Here is an 8,222-nt window from a genome sequence, read left to right on the forward strand (position 1 = left end):
GGTGGTATTGCCCTTCTTGGCACCACCACCCTTCACATTGTTCTTCTTCTCCTTAGATGCAGCCTCTCCCTCCTTCACAAAAGTTTGCTTGAGAGGAGGAGGTCTTTTGGCCTTGTCATACGTCTTCTTGTTCTTGGACTTGGGTGTGAACCCAATTCCCTCCTTGGCCACAACTTCCTTTTGATTGCTCAAAAGGTCGTTGAGGTTCTTCTCACCTTGGATGCAAGACACAAGGCCTTTCTCAAGTTTCTCCTTCAACTTTGCATTCTCCTCCACAAGATGCACATGCTCACAATATGGGTTAGTAGCATTTGCATTATCAATTAAGACCATGTGAGGAAAGGTGGCTTTCTCCTTGGTTAGCTTCACTTGGAGTTGATCATGAGACTCCTTAAGGTTAGCATGTGTACCCTTCAAGGCCTTGTGAGCCTTGTCAAGTATATCAAACTCCTCCTTGAGTCTAGCAAGATCAACTTCAAGTTTGGACTTCTCGGAATTGAGCACACGAGGTACAACAAGAGCATGATCAAGATCTTTCGTTAATTTAGCATGATCATCTTTGTGTGACTCCTCAAGAGCCAAATGATGACCACGCTCTTCCTCAAGCTCGTTAGAGAGATCCGATATCTCATCGGCATAGTCACTACTATGCCCTTCAATCTTAGAGATGGTTTCTTCATGAGCCTCAATCATGTCATTGGCTTCACCAAGTTGTTCCAAGAGAGCAACAAAGTGCTTCTTGGATTTACCCTTGAGCTTACTCATAAAAGACTCAAATTCATTTTCTTCCTCATTAGACCCCTCACTTTCATCAATGCAATCCGTCAAGGAAGGATTAGTAATGATGGTAGTTTTGATGTTGGGGGTTACCTTGTTGGTGGCCTTAGCCATGAGACACTTGGCGGTGATGTTCTCATTGGGTGAGTCGAAGAGGGACACCCGTGGAGTTGTCGCAATGGCAATGGAGGCCATGGCAACCGACTCACCGTCTTCATCATCCTCATTGCACTCTTCTTGTGTCACCAACCCCTTGGGAGGAGTCTTCTTGGTGAAGTTGCTCTTGTTGGGGAAGGACTTCGCCTTGTCTTTTCGGATGAGCTTGCCACCGTTGTCTTCCCTCTCCTCGTATGGGCACTCCGCAACAAAATGGCTCACATTTCCACAATTATAGCAAGTTCTCACATGTTTCTTGCCCTTCGTGCTGCTTGAATTGCTCTTCTTGCTCCAAAATTGCCTTGAAGCGAGAGCCATGTGCTCATGATAAGCATATTTCGTATCTGTGGGGTTGCTCTCCTCTTCTTCCTCTTCGTCCTCTTCTTCCACACTAGCCTTGGCCTTCAAGGCAAGGTTGGGCTTATTTGCTCTTTGAGAACGCAACAACGCATTATCGGCAGTGTTGGTCCAATATCCTCATTGCCACAAACTCATCCAACACTTCACTTGAGGACAAGGTGTGGAAGTACGGCCTTTGACGAATGACGGAGGACATGGCCTTGTGGTAAGGCATCATGGCCTTGAGGAACTTATGCTTGATCCAATTTTCATCCGTATCCTTGCTCCCATGATCTCGGAGTGAGACCACGAGAGTGGTTAATCTTCGGTAAAGCTCACGAGGTTCTTCATCTTCATTCGTTGCAAACTCATTGGCTTCATCTTGCACCACTTCATAGTTGGAGCGTTGAATGCTTGCGCTTCCCTTGTAAAGAGAAACAACATGGTGCCATGCTTCCATGGCCACGGTGAAAGGTTGGAGATGCGCAATATCTTTGGATGGAATAGCATCTTGGATGATGAAGAGAGCATTCTCGTTGAATTGATGATCCGCTGCTTCTCTAGGGGTGAAGTTGCTTGGGTCATGCGGATAGAAACCTTGCTCAATGATTCTCCAAATATTAGTATTAACATGATTCAAATGGCATTTAAAGCGATAGACCCAAGAGTCAAAATCCTCATTTTTTCACAATTTTAGGAGGAGGACCAACATGATTCAAATGATTGGAGGGAACCGGTCCTCCATAAGTAAGGGGACGTTCAACATGGGCAAAGGTGCCACTACCATTTTTAACACTAGATAAAGGAGCTTTTTCACTAGTAGCTTCCCCCTTGTCGGAGTTCGCATCCGTCACCTTGTTAGCGGGATCACCCACTTTCATTGGTGCGGTGGATAATTTAAGCCCTTCTAAGAACTTGTTAAACATGCTTTCAACCTCGGTCATCATGGAGGTTTTCAATGTGTCCAAAGCCACATTGAATTCCTCACGAGAGACCGCGGTTCCCCCATCGGCCGTAGACGAGACAGGATTCACACCGGAGTGCTCCTCCCCACCGTCTACGGTGTCAACCATACTCTTCGGACGGCAAAGTCCTTAATAAAGAGACGAGGCTCTGATACCAATTGAAAGGATCGATGTAGTTGACTAGAGGGGGGTGAATAGGCAACTAACAATTTTTAGCTTTTCTTTACCAGTTTAAACTTTGCATCAAAGTAGGTTGTCTAGATATGCAACTAGGTGAGAAACCTATATGATGCAACAACAACAAGCACACAAGCAAGCTAGGGATACAACTCAAAATAAGCCTGCACAAGTAAAGGTAAGAGATAACCAAGAGTGGAACCGGTGGAGACGAGGATGTGTTACCGAAGTTCCTTCCCTTTGAGAGGAAGTACGTCTCCGTTGGAGCGGTGTGGAGGCACAATGCTCCCCAAGAAGCCACTAGGGCCATTGTATTCTCCTCACGCCCTCACACAATGCGAGATGCCGTGATTCCACTATTGGTGCCCTCGGAGGCGGCGACCGAACCTTTACAAACAAGGTTGGGGCAATCTCGACAACTTAATTGGAGGCTCCCAACAACACCATGAAGCTTCACCACAATGGAATATGGCTCCGCGGTGACCTCAACCGTCTAGGGTGCTCAAACACCCAAGAGTAACAAGATCCGCAAGGGATTAGTGGGGGTAATCAAATTTCTCTTGGTGGAAGTGTAGATCGGTGCCTTCTCAACTAATCCCTAAAGAATCAACAAGTTTGATTTGCTAGGGAGAGAGATCGGGAGAAAATGGAGCTTAGAGCAACAAGGGAGCTTGGGGATGGAAGAGGTGGTCAACTCGGAGAAGAAGACCTCTCTTTTATAGTGATAGGAAAAATCCAACCGTTATCCACTTACTCAGCCCGCGAGCTGCGGTACTACTGCACCAGACATGCGGTACTACCGCAAGGGCCTGCGATACTACCGCGCGCCACCGTGGTACTACCGTATGCGCGGCAGGGGCTAGACCAGCCCTGATGCGTTGAAGCAAAGGGCGGTGGAACCGCCGGAGTGGTACTACCGCTCCCCCTTGCGGTACTACCGCAAGGCGGGGTTTGTCTAGGCTGGGAAGGCACGGACATAAAAAATTACATCCGTGACTACTTCCGCTGAGTTTCGATCTGTGCAAAAATCCGACGCGGTACTACCGCAAACCTGGAGCGGTACTACCACGTAGGGCATGGATGTAAAAAATTACATCCGCCCCTACTTCCGCTCCTGCTGCTGTGCTCGGCCTGAGGCCACGGTACTACCGTGCCTGTGGAGAGGTACTACCACAAGGGCCTGCGGTACTACCGCGTCCCTGGCCGGTACTACCGCAAGGGCCTGCGGTAGTACCGCTCCCGGAGCAGTACTACCGCATGCCCGAGCACAACAACACTAGGAGTCCTTCATTTTGCAGAGACACGGAAAAACCGGAGGATGCTCCACAGAGCCAAAGGAAAGGTGGTACAAAAGGAACAGACGTGTACGTGATGATTCCACCCAAACCTTTCCAAAACGGACCCCCTCTTAATAGTACGGCTTTCCTATGACTCAAATCCACCGAAAAGAAATGTAGGGAAAACTCCGTCTTCACTAGACTCCGAGGGGCAACGAATTGTCTCGTGCCTAAACATGAGATATCAGAAATGTTCAATGCACACGATTAGTCCGCAAAAGCATTGTCATCAAACACCAAAACCACTTAGGGATAAAAATGCCCTTACAACATGTTTATCAATGTAATTTTCTTTTATATGTCATGAATATTCAGATCCATAAGATTCAAAACAAAAGTTTAATATTGACATAAAAACAATAATACTTCAAGCATACTAATAAAGCAATCATGTCTTCTCAAAATAACATGGCCAAAGAAAGTTATCCCTAAAAAATCATATAGTCCGGCTATGCTCTATCTTCATCACACAAAATAGTTCATCATGCACAACCCCGGTGTTAGTCAAGCAATTGTTTCATACTTTTAATGTTCTCAAGCCTTTTCAACTTTCACGCAATACATGAGCGTGAGCCATGGATATAGCACTATAAGTGGAATAGAATATGGTGGAGCACTAGTAGAGAACAGGGCTTTGGTCCAGGCCAGATAAGAGCATTAATCCCGGTTCTCTTATGAACCGGGACCAATGGGTGCATCAGTCCCGGTTCGTGAGGCCAGGGCGCTGGCCGGGCCTCGGGGGCCATAGGTCCCGGTTCGTCTGACCCCCTTGGTCCCGGTTCCAGACAAGAAGCGGGAACAATGGGCCTCGCTCCTGGCGCAGCCCCTTTAGTCCCGGTTGGTGGCTGGAACTGGGACCAAAGAGCGGGCTACTGTCCCGGTTCTAGCCACCAACCGGGACTAAAGAGATGCCTATATATACTCTCGCCCCTACCCACCCTCTCCTCTGCTTTTTGGCCGTGTGGGAGGTGTGTGCATGCGCTGCTCTGTTCTCCCTTCTATGCATGCACATGAGGTGTTTGATCAAATGCCCGAGCCACACTTAAGCTTTGTCCTCTCCAAGCTCCATTTTCCTCAAGATTTGTCTAGGTTTGGCGGTCAATTCCGTCCCGTCCCCGTCCTCACTGCCGTCGATCGCCCGCGCCAATCTTGTCGTCGACACCAGCGTGGTGAGCCTCTTGTTCTTCTCTTCTTTTGAAAAGAAAAAATTTCTTACTTGTATGATTTAGATAGATACTTGTATAATTTTCTTACTTTTATTATTGTTTGTTATTATATAGTGCCATGGTTTTGTTATCCGCCCCCGTCGGCCCTCGTCCTCTCTATGATTCGGATGTGGTATATTATCTTTTATTATTATTTGTTTCATTTAGTGTTTATGACAATTATGCCGACCAACGTGACATAGCTATTTTTATGTAGGAGGTATGTGAACCGGAAATTCCAACCGACCCTCTTGTCGAGAGGTTAAATTTAGTTGAAAAAGTAAACAACTACTTCAAGAAAAATTTGAAAAGAATTGAGGAGGAGAAAATGGAATTGGAGTTGCATGTTGCGGATGTCATCGATGATCACAAGATCAAGACGGATGCAATGCGCTTGAAGATTAGAAAGATTAGAAAATATGCCATTCATAATGAGGTTTGGTATCATTATGCCGTTGGATCAATTGTTACCTTAGTTGCGATTATGATCGCATTTGTTGTTGCATCTAAATGTTTTACATAGTTGTATGTTAGTTTCAATGTATGTTTTAATTAGATGCTCTAGAGAGCTATATGTTGTTCAATGAGAACTATGTATGAACTTTATGTATTTTTTAGTCATAACATTTGATCACTACTGTACTTTGGTTTTAATGTGATGATGAAATTGTATTAATTTGGTCACTTCTCTACTCATGATGTTCTGTAATGGTTTTTGATACACTTAATTATATAATGCACGTAGATGAACCGGAAATGGATGTACGGTGACAGACACACCTCCGAGTACATTGATGGCATGCATAATTTTCTCGAAGTGGCTGAGGCAAACAAGCAGAATGGTTTTATGTATTGTCCATGCCCTATCTGTGGGAATACGAAGGATTACTCTAGCTCGAAAACCCTTCACATCCACCTGCTTGAGAAGGGTTTCATGCCACACTATAACGTTTGGGCCAAGCATGGAGAAAGAGGGGTTATGATGAAAGACAGCAAAGAAGAAGAGGATGATGACAACTATCCCCCTAAATACGTTGATACTACAACGGGGGGAGCTGAAGATCAAGAGGAACCAGATGATGTGCCCGATGATGATCTTCGTCGGGTCATTGTTGATGCAAAGAGAGAATGACAAAGTGAAAGGGAGAAGTTGAAGTTCGATCGCATGTTAAAGGATCACAAAAAAGGGTTGTACCCAAATTGCGAAGATAACAACACAAAGCTCGGCACCACACTGGAATTGCTGCAATGGAAGGCCGACAATGGTGTATCTGACAACAGATTTGGGAAGCTACTGAAAATAGTGAAGAAGAAGCTTCCAAAGGATAACGAATTTCCTGACAGTACGTACGAAGCAAAGAAGGTTATATGCCCTCTGGGATTGGAGGTGCAAAAGATACATGCATGCCCTGATGACTGCATCCTCTACCGCGGTGAGTATGAGGATTTGAACGCATGCCCGGTATGCGGTGCATTGCGGTATAAGATCAGACAAGATGACCCTGGTGATGTTGAGGGCGAGCGCCCCAGGAAGAGGGTTCCTGCCAAGGTGATGTGGTATGCTCCTATAATACCACGGTTGAAACGTCTGTTCAAAAAAAAGAGCATGCCAAGTTGATGCGATGGCACAAAGAAGACCGTAAGAAAGACGGGAAGTTTAGAGCACCCGCTGATGGGTCGCAGTGGAGAAAAATCGAGAGAAGGTGGGGGACTTTGCAGGTGACACAAGGAACGTATGGTTTGGTTTAAGCGCAAATGACATTAATCCTTTTGGGGAGCAGAGCAGCAATCATAGCACCTGGCCCGTGACGCTATGTATCTATAACCTTCCTCCTTGGTTGTGCATGAAGTGGAAGTTCATTATGATGCCAGTGCTCATCCAAGGCCCTAATCAACCCAGCAACGACATTGATGTGTACCTAAGGCCATTAGTTAAAGAACTTTACAGCTGTGGAATGGAAAAGGTGTACGTGTGTGGGCTGAGCACAGACAGGAGGAATTTGACCTACATGCGTTGTTGTTTGTAACCATCAGTGATTGGCCTGCTCTCAGTAACCTTTTAGGACAGACAAACAAGGGATACCACGCATGCACACACTGTTTAGATGACACCGAAAGTATATATTTGGACAAATGGAGGAAGAATGTGTACCTGGGACATCGTCAATTTCTTCCGAAAAACCATCAATGTCGAAAGAAAGGCAAGCATTTCAAAGGTGAGTCAGATCATTGGAAGAAGCCCTCCCTCCGTGCTGGTGATCACATACTTGATACGGTCAAGGATTTACTAGTAATCTTTGGATAGGGTCCTGGCGGACAATCTGTTCGGAGTGACGCTGAGGGACGCGCACCCATGTGGAAGAAGAAATCTATATTTTGGCACCTACCCTATTGGAAAGACCTAGAGGTCCGCTCTTCAATCGACGTGATGCACGTGACGAAGAATCTTTGCGTGAACCTGCTAGGCTTCTTGGGCGTGTATGGGAAGACAAAAGATACACCGGAGGCACAGGATGACCAGCAACTGATGTCTACTACACAACCTTCTTCTTGTAGACGTTGTTGGTCCTCCAAGTGCAAAGGTTTGTAGGACAGTAGCAAATTTCCCTCAAGTGGATGACCTAAGGTTTATCAATCCGTGGCAGGCGTAGGTGAAGATGGTCTCTCTCAAGCAACCCTGCAACCAAATAAAAAAAGTCCCATGTGTCCCCAACACACCCAATACAATGGTAAATTGTATAGGTGCACTAGTTCGGCGAACAGATGGTGATACCAGTGCAATATGGATGGTAGATAAAGGCTTTTGTAATCTGAAAATATAAAAACAGCAAGGTAACTAATGATAAAAGTGAGCGAAAACGGTATTGCAATGCTTGGAAACAAGGCCTAAGGTTCATACTTTCACTAGTGCAAGTTCTCTCAACTATAATAACATAACTGGATCATATAACTATCCCTCAACATGCTACAAAGAGTCACTCCAAAGTCACTAATAGCGGAGAACAAACGAAGAGATTATTGTAGGGTATGAAACCACCTCAAAGTTATCCTTTCTGATCGATCTATTTAAGACTCCGTAGTAAAATAACACGAAGCTATTGTTTCCGTTCGATCTATCATAGAGTTCGTACTAGAATAACACCTTAAGACACAAATCAACCAAAACCCTAATGTCACCTAGATACTCCAATGTCACCTCAAGTATATCCGTGGGTATGATTATACGATATGCATCGTACAATCTCAGATTCATCTATTCAACCAAC

The sequence above is a fragment of the Aegilops tauschii genome, chromosome 7 (assembly GCF_002575655.3).
Source record: "Aegilops tauschii subsp. strangulata cultivar AL8/78 chromosome 7, Aet v6.0, whole genome shotgun sequence".
Taxonomy (NCBI): domain Eukaryota; kingdom Viridiplantae; phylum Streptophyta; class Magnoliopsida; order Poales; family Poaceae; genus Aegilops; species Aegilops tauschii.